Source organism: Hyaena hyaena, unplaced genomic scaffold (genome assembly GCF_003009895.1).
Source record: "Hyaena hyaena isolate Hyena2069 unplaced genomic scaffold, ASM300989v1 scaffold_1778, whole genome shotgun sequence".
In the NCBI taxonomy this organism is placed as follows: domain Eukaryota; kingdom Metazoa; phylum Chordata; class Mammalia; order Carnivora; family Hyaenidae; genus Hyaena; species Hyaena hyaena.
Window position 1 is genome coordinate 56,188 of NW_024082371.1, and position 17,823 is coordinate 74,010.

The following is a 17,823-nucleotide window of genomic DNA, read 5'->3' on the forward strand; positions in this document are numbered from 1 at the left end:
CCTTACCTCTACGACTTTTAAAAAGCCCCTTAAGTTTTCTGGTCCTGAGTTTGGGGTGTGTGTGTGTAAATTCTTTTTTTACTGAAATACAGAGTCAAATTAAGATGTGAAAAAATATGTGTGGGGAAATCCCATGTATCCATCACTCAGTTTCCCCCAGTAGAAATCCAATACTTTATAAAGATTTCACCAATATGAGTGGAATGCAGGTGTAGGTGTGTGTTTCTTTGCAGGTTGAGCACTTGCGTAGATGAATGGATCTCTTAACCACCATCAAGATACAGAACTGTTTCATCAGCACAAAAGAATTCCTTTAAACTTCTTTGTATTCAGGGGCGCCTGGGTGGCTTAGTCGGTTAAGCGTCCGACTTTCGCTTAGGTCATGATTTTGCGGTTCGTGGGTTCGAGCCCCGCGTCGGGCTCTGTGCTGACTGCCAGCTCAGAGCCTGGAGCCTGTTTCAGTCTGTGATTCCCTCTCTCTGGCCCTCCCCTGCTCGCGCTGTCTCTCTCTCTCTCTCTCCTAGAAATAAATAAAACATTAAAAAAGAAAAACTTATTTGTATTCAGACCAAAACCTCTTCCATCACGAGCCCAAGCAAGTACAATATGTTCTCTGTCTGTGTAATTTTCTTTTTTCAAGAATGTTATATAAATGAAATCATACAGTATACAACCTTTTGGAGATAGACTTCTTTCCCACTCAGCATAATCCCATTGAGATCCATCCAAGTTGTATGAACCTGTATCCTTTTTTATTGCTAACAATGTGTTTGCTGTTCACCTGGTTTGCAGAGCTCTTTTTTTTTTTTAATCATGAATATAGGTTTTGGATTTTGTCAGATGCCTTTTCTGCATCAATTGAATTCCTACCCTGTTGATATGGTAGACCACACTGATTTTTTTATTTCAATTTTTATTTATTTATTTATTTTAAAAAGTATTTTATTTTCAAGCTGGTTTCCATATAACACCCGGTGCTCGTCCCCACAAGTGCCCTCCTCCATGCCCATCACCCCCCTTCCACTCCCCCCCACCACCAGCAGCCCTCAGTTTGTTCTCAGCATTCAAGAGTCTCTCATTGTTTGCCTTCCTCCCTCTCCCCCACTATTTTCCCCCTTCTTCTCCCTCATGGTCCTCTATTAAGTTCCTCCTAATCTTCCTATACGTGCAAACATATGGTGTCTGTCCTTCTCTGCCTGACTTATTTCACTCAGCATAACACCCTCAAGGTCCATCCATGTTGCTACACGTGGCCAGATTTCATTCTTTCTCATTGCCATGTAGTATTCCATCGTATAGATAAACCACATCTTCTTGATCCTTTCATCAGTTGATGGACACTTAGGCTCTTTTCATGTTTTGGCTATTGTTGAGAGTGCTGCTATGAACATTGGGGTATACGTGCCCCTAGGCATCAGCACTTCTGTGTCCCTTGGGTAAATTCCTAGCAGTGCTATTTCTGGGTCCTAGGGGAGTTCTAGTGTTAATTTTTTGAGGAACCTCCACACTGTTTTCCAGAGGGACTGTGCCAATTTACATTCCTGCCAACAGGGTAGGAGGGTGCCTGTTTCTCCACATCCTTGCCAGCATCTAGAGTCCTCTAATTTGCTCATTTTAGCCACTCTGACAGGTGCGAGGTGGTATCTCAGTAGATCACACTGATTTTCAAATAATGGACCATCCTTGCACATCTGGAATACATCTCCAGTCATGGTGATTGGTGGATTCAGTTTACCAATAGTTGATTTTCTGTCACTTTCTCAATTATGAAATATATTTTAAGGCTACTATATTAAATCTGTAAGGTGTTAAAAATAGGCAAGGAATAAGAAACAAGATTTTGTGTTTAGTCTAAGGTAGATATATTATCAACATTGGCCATAAATCAAAGCCATTCACCAACATCAGAGATCCATATAGAAAGTACTGGTGAAGCGACTGGCTGGGGTTGGGGCAGGGATCACTTCCTTTACTTCCCCCAAGTTTTTAGACTCTGGAAGAGTTTAAAGGACTAAAATTTGTTTCAGAGATGACAGGAAGAGAAGGGGCTGCCTTGGCTTTCTGAAAAGAGAAGAGGTAAAAGAAATACTAAACATTGAATGAGATTTTATTTTATGTCATTCACTCTTTTAACTTCCATGTATTAACTTATTCGATCATCACAAAGATTTTATGAGTAGGATACTTATTATCAACATAATATACATGGTGAAATAGAGTTACAAATGAGCTCATTAATTGCCTGGAATTACATGGTATGTGGTGGAACTATGAATCCAGAACCCATGATTTTTAATACAAAACTATACTGCCTCCAGAGACCAAAGGATTTTGAAGAGTCTAGACAGGTAGGATTGGGTGTGGTTGAATGGAGAACTATTAGGGTCAGATGGGACTGAGAGCAACATTCTGGTGTAACCCTCACTTGACATCTTTTAGGCAAGCACCAAATATCTTCTCAGCCTTCCATCTCACATGAGCTCCCTATGTTATGGAAGGAGTGTGGTTATAAGGGAAGAAGAGAATCCAGTCCATAAAATATGAAAGACCAACCTTGCTGTATCTTTGAAAACATGGCACATTGTTAGCATTATATAAATATTGATAGCTTGATTTAACCAAAAGGTTTATTGAGTGATTGCATCAGATGCTGCTTGAAACACCTTATAGCTGTAATGTGTTTGCTCTTCACAGTGATGAATAATTTCAGATAAAATAATTATACTCAAACAACTAGAAACACTCAGAATAAAGAAGAATGCTAGATAATGGAAATACATTTAAATTTTAAAAAGTATGTTCAAATATGGAGATGTTTTCAGGTTCTAGCATGGGAAATATTAACAATAAGGATGCCAATATTCCTGGCATTTTTCATTATCAATGTTAATTCATAAATCAAAATTGCAATATAATTTTTTTTCAAATTTAGTTACCATTTTATTTTTTATTTTTTATTTTTTTTTACAAATAGTTTATTGTCAAATTAGTTTCCACATAACACTCAGTGCTCATCCCCACAAGTGCCCTCCTCCATGCCCATCCCTCCTCCCGCCCACATCCATCAGTCCTCAGTTTTTGTCAGCATTCAAGAGTCTCATGGTTTGCCTCTCTCCCTTTCCCCCACCATTTCCCCCCTTCTTCTCCCCCTCGTTCCTCAGTTAAGTTCCTCCTAATCCTCCTATACGTGCAAACATATGATATTTGTCCTTCTCTGCCTGACTTATTTCGCTCAGCATAACACCCTAAAGGTCCATCCATGTTGCTACACATGGCCAGATTTCATTGTTTCTCATTGCCATGTAGTATTCCATGGTATAGATAAACCACATCTTCTTGATCCATTCATCTGTTGATGGACACTTAGGCTCTTTCCATGATTTGGCTATTGTTGAGAGTGCTGCTGTGAACATTGGGGTACATGTGCTCCTATGCATCAGCATTTCTGTATCCCTTGGGTAAATTCCTAGCAGTGCTATTGCTGGGTCATAGGGGAGTTCTATTGTTAGTTTCCTGAGGAACCTCCACACTGTTTTCCAGAGGGGCTGTACCAGCTTACATTCCCACTAACAGTGTAGGAGGGTGCTCGTTTCTCCACATCCTCGCCAGCATCTAGAGTTCTCTGATTTGCTCATTTTAGCCACTCTGACTGGCGTGAGGTGGTATCTCAGTGTGGTTTTGATTTGTATTTCCCTGATGAGGAGGGATGCTGAGCATCGTTTCATGTGTCTGTTGGCCATCTGGATGTCCTCTTTGGAGAAGTGTCTGTTCATATCTTCTGCCCATTTCTTCACTGGGTTGTTTGTTTTTCGGGTGTGGAGTTTGGTGAGTTCCTTATAGATTCTGGATATTAACCCTTTATCTGATATGTCATTTGCAACTATCTTTTCCCATTCCGTTGGTTGTCTATTAGTTTTGTGGGTTGTTTCCTTTGCTGTGCAGAAGCTTTTAATCTTGATGAGGTCCCAATTGTTTATTTTTGCTCTTGATTCCCTTGCTTTGGAGGATGTGTCAAGTTAGAAGTTGCTGCGGTGGAGGTCAAGGAGGTTGTTTCCTGCTTCCTCCTTTAGGGTGTTGATAGTTTCCTGTCTCACGTTCAGGTCCTTTATGCATTTTGAGTTTATTTTTGTGCATGGTGTGAGAAAATGATCTAGTTTCATTCTTCTGCATGTTGCTGACCAGTTCTCCCAACACCATCTGTTAAAAAGGCTGTCTTTTTTCCATTGGATATTCTTTCCTGCTTTGTCAAAGATTAGTTGGCTGTATACCTTTGGGTCCACTTCTGAGTTCTCAATTCTGTTCCATTGGCAATAGAATTTTTAAGTAGGAGTAGTCTTTACAGGAAGAGCCTTTCTTGTGGGTATATGACTGGAGGAGGCCAGATGAGCTTCCCCCTGGGAAGAGGTGCAATTTAAGTAATTGACATGGACCAAGGACAATTTTTCCTCCTGTGGTTCTCCAGGATTGAGAGGTCTACAGAGAATGGAGCTCATGAACCAATTCAGCTATTTATGAACCAATTCAGCTAATTATGAGCTCTGCATCCAGCTCTCAAGGCCACAATACCATAATCAGCCTGTGTCTCCAGCCTTTCAGGTTGCTTGCTAGTCCCTGTCTAGTGGGCTTCATACCTGCGTTCCCTCTCAGAGTAGTAATCTCCATCTGAAGGCCTGGCCTGAGTCTGTCTGTCTTCCAGTCCTGGGGACAGAGCCTCTGCCATTACTGCTCACGAGGCAGGAGAGCAGCTGCACACTGTACCTCCTTGGTCATGCACCAGCAAAGTCACAGTGTAGCCAGTGAGTGCCATGGGAGATAGTGGGTGGAGGAGTCACTGGGAGAACATTGTTTCCTTATTGTCAGGACAAGCAAGACATTTGGGTTAGACAGATGGTAGGACACCAACATGCAAAGTTTCCACTCCAAGCAGTATGAAGTTTATATTCTTGGTTCTAATGAGAGTCCAAAACTCTCGTTCAGAATTCTGCTTTCCTCTCACACCGGTTCTAGCTCCCATAGACATTACTCCTACAATGGCACGATCAGATTTTTCTAAACTGTCCCTTGAGTACTCCAAATTCACAAAGTGATGACGATGATGAAGACAGTAGGCATGATATTAATTTTTATTGTCTTCCCAAGCGGCAGGCTCTGAGCTAAGCATTCCGTGTAGCTTGTTTCATTTTATCTGCATAGTGATGCTCCAAGAAACAGGAATGCACATTATCATCATTTTACAGATGAATAGGAGGACACAGCATATAAATATAACTTGTATTAAGTCATGAAATAAGATGGGTATGAATTCAGACTTGAATCCTCATGTCTAGACTCCAGACACAGGACACCTAGCCATTATTCTCTCCTACCTACCCAGTCTGTCATTTTACTTGGTGGATCACTTCAGGATGAGACCGCCCTCCCCCATTCATGGCGCTTTTCCCTTTGGAGGTTTCCAGTAGACCTCAGGGGAGAGTAATAGGTACTCCTTGCTGCACCAGCTAGACTATAGTAATAGGCTGTAGGAAGGATAGCTGAGATCAAGGTAGGGCTCATAGAAGGGTCAGCCACTTATAATTCAGGGCAGATCCCTTTCTCGTCCTTGCTCCTAGATTTTCCTTAAATTGTCTTCCTCCTTTTTGCTAGTTGCAAGGATTAAACAGTATAGTGGAAACCATATATGTGATGATTGTGTACAGAAAAGTCAAAATAAATTTCAGATATTCTTATGACGAACAGGTTAGTTTCATACTATTTGATTAACGTATTCTGTAATCTCAAGGTATGGATTTCCCTGGACATCTGATAGGACATTTTATTTTGTCCTTATACAAGTAGATTGTGAGTGAGTCGCCTTCATTTCTGATTTTTGGTCTTTGGCACAGAACTGGCAACGAAAAGAAACAAAAGTCTCTGTTAAACACTAAATAGCCCCTTAGTTCACATGAACACACAGTAGGGGATATGGTTTATACCCACTGGATGCTTCCTTGCCTGTGCTTTTTATCTCTTTCAGCAACATCCCACAGGAATCCTGACAAGATGCAATAGGTTTATGTGTTTCCATAGCATGGACTTTCTATGAACCTCTTATTTCCTTTTTGTAAAATATACATTATTCAGTTATCAAAAAATTGTGGAGATCTTAAATTTTTTAAATGTTTTTATTTCTAGGAGAGAGAGAGAGAGAGACAGTGTGAGCAGGGGAGGGTCAGAGAGAGAGAGAGAGTCACAGACTGAAACAGGCTTCAGGCTCTGAGCTGGCAGTCAGCACAGAGGCTGATGCGGGGTTTGAACCCACAAACCGTGAGATCATGACCTAAGCGAAAGTCGGACGCTTAACCGACTAAGCCACCCAGGCGCCCCCAAAAATTGTGGAGATTTTAAATAATGAAAGGTTCAAAAGTGGGATAAAGAGAAGATAAACTTTAATTTATGGACAGAGATACTTTAGGATTTCACATTTAGGATATGGAGTCGTACCACGCTCAAGTACCCCTGGACAAGAAAGACTTTGACCTCTCTGCCATGTAATTAAAAAAAGTCATCAAATATTTCTCAAGATAAAGTTTCATCAAACTAGCTACTGAAAAATCACTTAATATTGCTTAAAATACCATAACTGAATATTAAAAGCCAATCTTCTGGGGATATTATTCTCCCCATTTCTGGTAAAGAATGCTATCAGAAAGAGGTTGAGATATCTATACATACTCCAAATTTAGTGTGTGAAAAATGTGAGGCTCAGACTTTGGTCTCCTGACTCCTGCCCCAGAGTTCTGTGTCTTACATTAAAGCTGAATAAACATATATATTTTCAAGCTTGCTTTGTCCCAGATGAACAGAGACAGAACCATTGATTTCTCATCTTGGGACTCAGTGAGGTTATCTGTGAATTAGGAGAATGGGCCAAGTGGTTCATAGGGGTCTTTCTGGCACGAATATTGTAGTTCATAGGATTTTCTATGAATAGTGATGTATTTTCCATCTCATTATGGAATCTGAGATGTGCAAATATCATTTCCTCTACAAGTTGAGACGTTCATGTGAGTTATCATGGAATGAGATTAATAGACAGACCTTAGGGATATTCCTGATTCTATATCTCAGAAGTAAAAAAGTAGGCAACTGATAGCAAAATTAAATGTGCACTGATTTGTACAATGCAAACAACTATCACACACACACAGTAGATATTCTCAGTTGTGTGACATGGAGAAATAAAAGAATGATTTTTTTTTGGCATTATGAACACTTAAAAAATTTTTTAAGTTTATTTATTTTGAGAGAGACAGAGAGAGACAGCTGGGGAGAGGCAGAGAGGGAATCTCAAGCAAGCTCCACACTGTCAGCATGGAGCCTCATGAGGGGCTCAAACTCACAAACCATGAGATCATGACCTGAGCCTATATCGAGTCAAACTTAATCAACTGAGCTACCCAGGTGACCCTATGAACATTTTTTTAAATGACAACAGATGGTAAATTGATAAAAACTACAGACTACAGTATAATGAATACAAAGTCCATCCAGGTAATAGAAAAGTATTGCTTAGAAATGTAAATCTGATTCAAATGGCTAAAGAATTCAAGCCCCCCATTTTGATAATTACACAGAGTTTTCACAGGAAGGAATTGAAAAATAAAATGAAATCTATTCCTTTGGCAGAACTATGCATCACTAAAGTGTTTGAACCAGATAGATCACAGAAGTCTTTCACAGAAAGACTTAAAGTTTAATGAGAACATTTCAGGGACAGCATGTGTAATATGATACTTTTCAGCTATGTTTTCAGGAAGATGGTTTATGGATATGAAATCAATCCTGACACCATGGAAACATTGGGAAGAAAAATATACCTGCCCAATTCATGACAGTGGTTGCCTTTGTGGGGTAAGTAGGCACAGGAACAAGATCATGAAGGGGGAGCAAGAAAACTGAAATTTTAGTGGTAACATTTGAAACCTGTATAAAATGTTTTTTTTTTTAAGTTTATTTATTTATTTAGAGAGAGATAGTGAGGGGAAAGGGCAGAGAGAAGGAGAGAGAGAAACCCAAGTGGGCTCCATACTATTAGCATGGAGCCTGATATGGGGCTCAATCCCACACCCCATGAGATCATGACCTGAGGACAAGTATGATGCTTAATGGACTGAGGAGCCCCTGAATGTCCACATTTTTAAAAACTTTTATTTATTTAAATAATCTCTACATCCAACCTGGTGCTCGAACTCATAACCCAAACATCAAGAGTCACATTCTTTTCCAGCTGAGCCAGCCAGGTGCTCTTGAATGTTTACATTTTTAATATAGTAAGTGGGTATCGATGATAGTAGATAAAGTTAATGGAGCACTTACCAAGTGGTAAAATTCTAAGGCAAAGATTCTCAGCTGTGGCTGTACCTTACAATTATAGTAACAGTCTGTACAGTTGCAACGGACCCACAAGTAGAGATTCTGATTTAACTGGTTCTAGGCTGTAGCCATGCATCAGTGTATTTTAAAAGATCTACAGATAATTATAATGGTCAAAGAGGAGTGAGACCTACTGGCCTAAACACTTTATATTTAAATTTTTTATTGTGTGATTTCACTTCTTAATTATTTTTAACTAGATTAATTAAAATCTATCTATATAAAATCTATATGTTAACTATAATTAACATATGGTGTTATATTAGTTTCAGGTGTCCAATATAATGGTTCAACATTCTATACACTTCTCCATGCTCATCAAGATAAGTATACTCTTAATCCCCTTATTTATTCCCCCCTCTCCCGCACACCTTTTAAATTTAATTTTTACAACAACGCTATAAGGTAGTTCCATTTTCTTTTTTAAATGTTTACTTATTTTTGAGAGAGAGCACAAGCGAGTGAGTGGAGGAGGGGCAGAGAGACAGAGGGAGACAGAAGATCCAGAGCAGGTTCTGCTCTGTCAGTGCAGAGCCAGATAGAGGGCTCAAACCCATGTACTGTGAGATCATGACCTGAGCCAAAGCTGGACACTTAACCAAGTGAGCCATTCAAGGGTCTGTAGGTCCATTTTTTATTTTTTTAATTTTTTATTATTTTTTAAATGTTTTATTTATTTCTAGGAGAGAGAGAGACAGCGTGAACAGGGGAGGGTCAGAGAGAGAGGGAGTCACAGACTGAAACAGGCTCCAGGCTCAGAGCTGGCAGTCAGCACAGAGCCCGACGCGGGGCTCGAACCCACGAACCGCGAGATCATGACCCAAGTGAAAGTCGGACGCTCAACCGACTAAGCCACCCAGGCGACCCTGTAGGTCCAATTTTTAAAAATGTTTATTTATTTTTGGAAGAGAGAGCAAGAGAGCTGGGGAGGAACAGAGAGAGACAGGGACAAAGGATCTGAAATAGGTTCTATGCTGACAGCAATGAGCCCGATGTGGGGCTTGAACTCACGAAACCAGAGATCATGACCTTAGTGGAAGTTGGGTGCTCAACCTACTGAGCCACTCAGGGGCCCCTAAGGTAGTTCCATTTTATCCCAATTTTATAGATGAAGAAATGATTCAGGCTTTTATGATTTTATTCTCTGTACTTTGGTCTTTTGCATTTTTCTCAAATTAAATCACATTGTTACCTGTCAGGAGGTCCAAGTTGCCTTCAGGGAGCTGATTTAAGGAGAAGTGTAAATTCTCAATTAGGCTTAAGAAGACTGGGTTTCAGACATAGCTTTGGGAATTCCCCTGGTTGTAAAACATCAACTGTAAATAAGAGAGTTGATTTGATAAGTAAACAATGTTTCACAAATTTTAGAATTAGAAATTTATTTAAACACTTTTACCAAGCCACTACTTGTCTAATGGAGACAAGAAATGCTTGGAAATGGTGTGAAGTTAATACAAATAACCCTGCATAAAAAGTCCATGGTGAGGATTAATATCAAAAAGACTTAAACTTTTTAAAAATATTTATTTATTTTTGAGAGAGAGAGAGAGGGAGAGAGACAGAGAACGAACAGGAGAGGGTCAGAGAGAGAGGAGACACAGAATCTGAAGCAGGTTCCAGGCTCTGAGGTGTCAGCACAGGAACCAACATGGGGCTCAAACCACAAGCTGTGAGATCATGACCTGAGCTGAATTCAGATGCTGAACTGACTAAGCCACTAGGTGCCCCATATAAAAAACTTTTGTGTTTTATTTATTTATTTATTTATTTATTTATTTATTTATGTTTTATTTATTTTTGAGAGAGAGAGAGAGAGAGAGAGAGAATGAGGGAGGGGTAGAGAGAGAGAGGGAGACATAGAATCTGAAGCAGGCTCCAGGCTCTAAATTGTCAGTACAGAGTCCAATGTGGGGCTCAAACTCATGAGCCGTGAGATCATGACCTGAGCCGAAGTTGGACGCTCAACCAACTGAACCACTCAAGCACCCCTCTAAAGTGTGTGTATATAGAAAGAGGTAAATAGCCAAGAAATCAACAAGGAAAGAGTTCTAAGAGGAGATAATTTGTCACCACTGAGAAATATAGCTGAAGGTACTGGAGTATACAGTCCTCAAGTGTGAATGCTGTATTTTGACTTGCTTGAATACAAAATACAGACATATTTGCTGCCTATTTGCTTGTTCCATTTATTCCAAGATTCTTTTCCTTCCTGGGAGGGGTCTTAGCCACATGGGATTAAAGAATCTAACACCAGTCTCAGAATTCTTCCTCCTGAGCCTCTTGGAGGATCCAGAACTGCAATCCCTCCTCCTTGGGCTGTTCCTGTCCATGTACCTGGTCAGCGTGCTGGGAACCTGCTCATCATCCTGGACGTCAGCTCGGACCCCCACCTCCACACCCCTATGTCTTCTTCCTCTCCAACCTGTCCTTGGCTGACATCGGTTTCACCTCTACTACTGTCCCCAACATGATTGTGGACATCCATACTCACAGAACAATCATCTCCTATGTGGGCTCAGATGTCTATTTTTATTCTTTTGGGATGTTTGCAGTCTACTGACTGCAATGGTATAAGATCGGTTTGTAGCCATCTGTCACCCCGTGCACTACCCAGTGATCACGAATCCCCATCTCTGTGTCCTGCTGGTTTTGGTCTCTTTTTCCATCAGGGTTTTTTGTTTTTTTTTTTTTGTTTTTTTTTTTTGGTCTCTCAGATGCACAGTTGGATGGCATCACAACTTACCTTCTTCACAGATGTGGAAAAACCTCATTTCTTTCATGGCCCTTCTCAGCTATTCAACCTTGCCTCCTTGGAAATCCCCACCAATAACATATTAATTTATTTTATTGGTGCCATTTTTGGTGATGCTCCGCTCTCAGGGATCCTTTTATACTCAAATTGTTGCCACCATTCTAAGAGTCCCATTCACAGGTGGGAAGGAGCAAAGCCTTTTCTACCTGTGGCTCTCACCTGTTAGTTGTTGGCTTATTTTAAGCAACAGGTCTTGGAGTGCACCTCAGATTATCTGTCTCACATTCTCCCAGGAAGGGTGAGGTGGCCTTGGTGGTGTGTACTGTGGTCACCCTCATGGTCAATCCCTTCATCTAGTCTGAGGTACAAGGCCATCAAAAGGGCCATGCAGATGTACCTCAGAACAGCCTATTCTTAATACTTGTCCCCCCTTTTTTAGTGTGTGAGCTGGAAAAGTCAGTAAAATCAAACACTTGGAACTGGAAATTCTGTCCATTTGGTTCCATAATTTTGGTAGTTTTTGTGCCTTTCAATCTCTTCAGTGCTTCATATCTGAATATTGCTTATTTTGATACATCTTAAATGGGATTGAGGGAGTTTTGTGGGATCCTACCTACATTACAATCACTACATGATTGAATCATATTATAGCTATAGAACTTTATTTCTCACCTATGACTCAGGCGTTTTAGGGCAATTCACCCCACTACTTTTTTAAAATTACAACTGGGGCACCTGGGTGGCTCAATTGGTCAAACATCCAACTCTTAATTTCAGCTCAGGCCATGATATCACAGTTTGTGGGTTTGAGTCCTGTATCAGGCTCCATGCTGGCAGTGCAGAGCCTGCTTGAGATTCTCTCTGTCTCTCTGTCTCTCTGCCCCTACCCTGCTCAGTCAATTTCTCAAACAAAACGAATAAACTTTAAAAAAATTAAAATCCAATTGTAAAATTGTACAAAAGAATTATCAACCCTTTCCAAAATTCATTGGAATTGTGTCGATCGTTCACACAACTATTGTGTTCTTCAGATCTGTTTATGCAGGTCTTCAAATTTGGCTTCATATTGGAGTCACCTAGGGAACTTTAAAAATATTGATGACTGCTTCTCTCCACAGATTATGATTTAATTGGACTGAAGTATAGCCTTAGCATCAGGATTTAAAAATTATCCTAGTTGGTTCTCATGCATAACCAAGGTTGGGAACTACTGATCTAACTACATGTTTTGTTCAGAGGTAACTAGTATGTTTGGGTCCTTTACTGCTCATAAGTAGGTGCTGAAGTTCTTAAAGTAAGCTGAGCTCATAAGAGAGAAGATATGAAAAAGTTCATCCTAGCAATAGCCAGTGTGATTTTTCCTAAAATTCCCAGTATTTCTTTGCATGTGCTCTCCTTCCATGCCATACAACTAGTTATCTGTGCTGGTTAATAAGATATTGTCACCTTGCTCCAAACTCACCTTTCTATATTCTGCCTCAGTGAAAGGTAGCTCTTTCCTTTCACTAGTAAAAGTATCTTTAGGACTTCACTTTAAAACCATCCCTCCCTTTGTCTTGACATAGTGTCTTTGGGCTCTGCTCTCGGTCCACTATATAGTACATAGTAAAGGCCACTTCCTTTAGAGATGTCACACATAGTTTCTGAGACAATAATCTAGGGCTCTTTGAAACCTGCCTCATAAGTTGTTTAATTTACTTGACCTTTGGCCACTAAGCTAAGTCATCTATCAGCATCACTGAGCAGGAACTTTAGACAGTGAGAAGAATTGCATCCCATTAAAAAGGACTAATTATGGTTTTGATTCCTTGGTTTTAGTGAACTGAGATTAAATACTTTGGGTCTGATCTACTCTGGAGCAATGAATAGGGTGTGTCTCTATTTCTGAAAAACCAAAATAATGGGCAAAAATGCTTGGTATTTGCAAGATAATTGTGTTCGTTAATTTTATGCCTCAACTTGGCTGGGCCAGAGTGCCCAGATATTTGGTCAAACATTATTCTGGATGTTTCATGAAAGTATTTTTTGGGTGAGATTAACATTTAGATCAGTAGACTTTGAGTAAAGCAGATTACCCTCTATAATGTAGGTGGGTTTTATCTAATCAGTTGGAGGCCTTAATAGAACAAAGACTGACCTCCCAGAGGAAGCAAGAATTCTGCCAGCAAATTGTCTTTGGATTTGAACTGAAGTTCTTCCTATGTTTCCTGACTGCTAGCCTACTCTGCAAAGTTTGAAGTTACAAAGCCTCCACAATCATGTGAACCAACTTCTTAAGTCTCTCTCTCTCTCTCTAAAGATGTACATGTCCTGTTAGGTCTGTTTTTCTAAAGAACCCTGACTAATGCAGTAATATTGATGTTGATATCTCATTTAACATTCTCCCCACAGGTGATACTTTCTTTTTCCTCTTCAAACTTCAAAATTTAGAATAGTAGTACTAAATGATTAATACTAGGCATGGAGATGAAAGCCTGGGTGGAGAAATGTCCCAGGTAGGTACACAGTAGCTATCTAGGAGTCGTGCTAATATCCTTGATATGAGAGAGGCGTCACAGGTAATAGAAAGGGTATGGGATTTAAAGACACAATTCTACCTGCTCTCAACAACAATTTTAAGACCTGTGGCAAATCAGTGTACTTCAAATTCTTCATCAGTGAAAAGTAGCCTATGGAATGGGAGACAACATTTGCAAGCCCTATGACTGATTATTGGTTAATCTCCAAAATATGCAGGAACTTCTACAATTCAATGGTCATCAACAACAACAACAACAACAAACTTGTTTTAAAAAATGGGTTAAGTTCCTAAATAGACATTTCTCCAAAGGAGATATATAAATAGCTAAAATGTATATGAAAAGGTGCTCAATATCACAACTCATCAAATAAATGCAAATCAAGACCACACTGACATATCACTTCACACCTGTCATGTTGGCAAATATATATCCTAAAGAATTGAAATCAAGGTCTCAAAGAGAGGTCTATGTTCTCTGTAGTAGTATTCAAAATAGCCAAGATCTGGGAACAACCTAAATGTCTACTGACAGATGAATGGATAAAGAAACTGAGATATCTGTCTGTCTATCTATCTATCTATCTAGTATATGTATATATACACTATTCAGCCTGAAGAAAGAAGGAAATTTTCATTTGAAACAATATAGGTGAGCCTTAAGGATATTATGCTAAGTGAATTAAGCCAATCACAGAAAGAAATACTGCATGATTCCATTTATGTATCTAAAATAGTCAAATTCATAGAGTTAGAGTAGAATGGTGGCAGGAGGGAGAAATGGAGAGTTACTAATCAAAGGGTATAAAGTTTCAGACAAGCAAGATGAATAAGGTCTAGAGATGTACAACATTATACCTGAAGTCATCAATAATACATGAACACTTCCATATTTGTTAAAAGGGTAGATCTCATGTTAAATGTTCTTAGAGCTACAAATATTAACTGAGAAAAATGGAGGTACTACCAGATTCCTGATATAGATGTCCTAATTCCCCCTAAATTGCTCAGTCATTTGAATACATTTGATGAATGATAAACTCACATGTTTATGTATATTAATTTAAAAGTTAAGTCTGAGGTTTTTGTTGACATAAGAAACTTGAAAATCAGAAGTGTACAGGTGCTATTCCTCCTAAGACTTGGAAGGCCTCACACCCTACAAAGGACACTTCCTTTACCTATGATCTGATCCATTAATATTAACAAGTCCTCAGAGATTGGGAGAGCACAGACCAATTTGGCTAATTAGGAGCTCTGTACATTGAGCTTTCAAGCCCACACAACTATAAATAATTGGCCTGTGCCCTGCAGACTTACAGTTGGCCGGTCCCAGCACAGTTGGATCTGTATGTGTGTCTTCTCATCCCAGAATCATTATATGCATCAAGGGGTCCATACCTGACTCTCTTTTCCTGCCGGTCCTGAGAACAGAGCCTGAGCCTTCATCACTCACCAGGCATAAGAAGGGTGATGGATCGTCATTCCTTTGTTATTTCCCAGCACAGAGGCAGCACAGTGCAGTGAGTGATGTTGGGGACACCTGATACAGGAATGATGTGGGGAGTGTTGTTTCTTCATCATCAGGATAAGCAGGATAGTTGGAGAAGCCAGATGGAAGGGCACCGATATGCAGTTTCAGCTCAGAGGCTGTGAGGTTTAAGTTATTGGTTCTGGTGGGAATCTGAGAATTCTCATTCAAAGTTCTGCTTTCCTCCCATACTGGTTCTAGCGCCTGTAGAAACCTTTCTAAATATTTCTTTTTTTAAAAAAATTTTTTTAAAAATTTAAGAGAGCGAGCGCGAGAGAGGAGCACACCAGCAGGGGAGGAGCAGAGAGAGAGAGGGAGACAAAGAATCCAAAGCAGGCTCAAGGCTCTGAGCTGTCAGCACAGAGCCCAACGCAAGGCTCAGATTAACAAACTGCAAGATTATGACCTGAGCCAAAGTCAGATGCCCAACCAACGGAGCCACACAGGCGCCTCTCCTGTAGGAAACTTTCTAACCAGAGCAGGAAACAAGTCCCTCTAAACTGTCTCTTATACCAGGCTCTGAAATAGGCGCTTACGTAGCCTGTTTCTTTTCACATACATAGTTACCCCTAAAAGATGTGTATACATTATTGTTATTTAAAAATTTTTTTAAAATGTTTTATTTATTTCTAGGAGAGAGAGAGAGAGACAGCGTGAGCAGGGGAGGGTCAGAGAGAGAGGGAGTCACAGACTGAAACAGGCTCCAGGCTCTGAGCTGGCAGTCAGCACAGAGCCCGATGCGGGGCTCGAACCCACGAACTGTGAGATCATGACCTAAGCGAAAGTCGGACGCTTAACCGACTAAGCCACCCAGGCGCCCCACATTATTGTTATTTTAAAGGTGAGGAGAGGATTTATATAGTCTTTTAATGTAACTTGTACCAGATCATGGGATAGGATGGGGTTAAGCCAGGTTTGAATCAAATAGTCTGTCTCCACAGACACAGTGCCCCCTGGCCAGTATTCTCTCCTTGCCAGTGCAACCAACCTTTCACTTCTCTGGTCATTCCACCCATACACTCTCTGCTCACTGTGATCTTCTGTTTGGAGGTAACTGGTAAACCACAGTGGTGAGCCGCAGGTGCATCAACTATAGGGAGAGTAGCTGAGATCGCCGGCACAGATCACAGGAAGAGCCGGCTCATGACAGTTTATGGTAGATCTTTCTCTGGCCCTGGCTCCTAGACTTCGCCTCAGTTGTCCACTTCCTCCTCCATTCCTTTCTTTTCTTTTCTTTTTCTTTTCTTTCTGTGGATCCCTGCTTTAAAATTTCTGAATTTTAACAGAGTAAAGAAGTTAAATTTATGTGCCTCAGACCATAATATAATTTTTTAAAACACTGATTGCTAGAAATCTGCATTTCTTTTTTTTTTTTTAAAGTTTATTTATTGTTGAGAGAGAGAGAACAACCAGGGAAGGGGCAGAGAAAGAGGGAGACAGAGGATCTGAAGCAGGCTCTGCATTGACAGCAGAGAGACCAATGTGGGGCTTGAACTCATGAACCTCGAGATCATGACCTGAGCTGAAGTCAGACACTGAATGGACTGAGCCACCCAGATTCCCCATCCATAATATAATATTAAGTCCTACGTTATCTACTTATTGTCTAGATCTGGAGCAAGTCCTTAGTATCTCTGAGCCTCAGAGTTGTCATCTGAATTGATTCTTAGTTGATACTACTCCACTGAGTAAGGACTAAATAGATAATGAATACTAACAATGTGGTTAAATATGTGATGGATGCTTACAATAAGTGCAAAAGATTTAGATATTATTGATAATGTTGATTAATATTGTTAATACCAAGTTTTATACCATTCAACCTAAATATCTTGTGATCTGATTGTTTGGTTGTCAAGTTCATTTTTGCTCTTGTTTCCTTTGTCTCTGGAGGCATGTTGAGTACGAAGTTACTGTGGCTGAGGTCAAAGAGGTTTTTGCCTGCTTTCTCTAGGATTAAGATGGTTTCCTGTATACGTTAGGTCTTTCATCCGTTTTGAGTTTATTTTTGTGTATAGGGTATGAGTGGTCGGTTTATTTTTCTGCAGGTTGCTGTCCAGTTTTCCCAACACCATTTGCTGAAGAGACTGACTTTAATCCATTGGATATTCTTTCCTGCTTTGTCAAAGATTAGTTGGCCATACGTTGGTGGGTCCATTTCTGGGTTCTCTGTTTTGTTCCCTTGATCTGAGTATCTGTTTTTGTGCCAGTATCATACTGTCTTGATGATTCAGCTTTGTAATACATCTTGAAGTCTAGGATTGTGATGCCTCCAGCTTTGTTTTTCTTTTTCAGGATTGCTTTGGCTATTCAGAGTCTTTTCTGGTTCCATACAAATTTTAGGATTGTTTGTCCTAGCTCTGTGAAGAATGTTGGTGTCATTTTGATAGGGGTTGCATTGAATATGTAGATTGCTTTGGGTAGTATTGACATTTTAAGAATATTTGTTCTGCCTATCCAGGAGCATAGAATATTTTTCCATTTTTGTGAGTCTTCTTCAATTTCTTACATAAGCTTTCTATAGTTTTAAGTGTATAGGTTTTTCACCTCTTTGGTTAGATTTATTCCTAGGTATTTTATGGTTTTTGGTGCAAGTGTAAATGAGACCGA

At 40.0% G+C, this 17,823-nt stretch overlaps 1 pseudogene; it reads left to right on the top strand.

Annotated features, from left to right (window-relative positions):
* The first annotated feature begins 10,641 nt into the window (after window positions 1-10,641).
* LOC120226531 lies at window positions 10,642-11,582 on the top strand (annotated as a pseudogene).
* The last annotated feature ends 6,241 nt before the right edge of the window (window positions 11,583-17,823 follow it).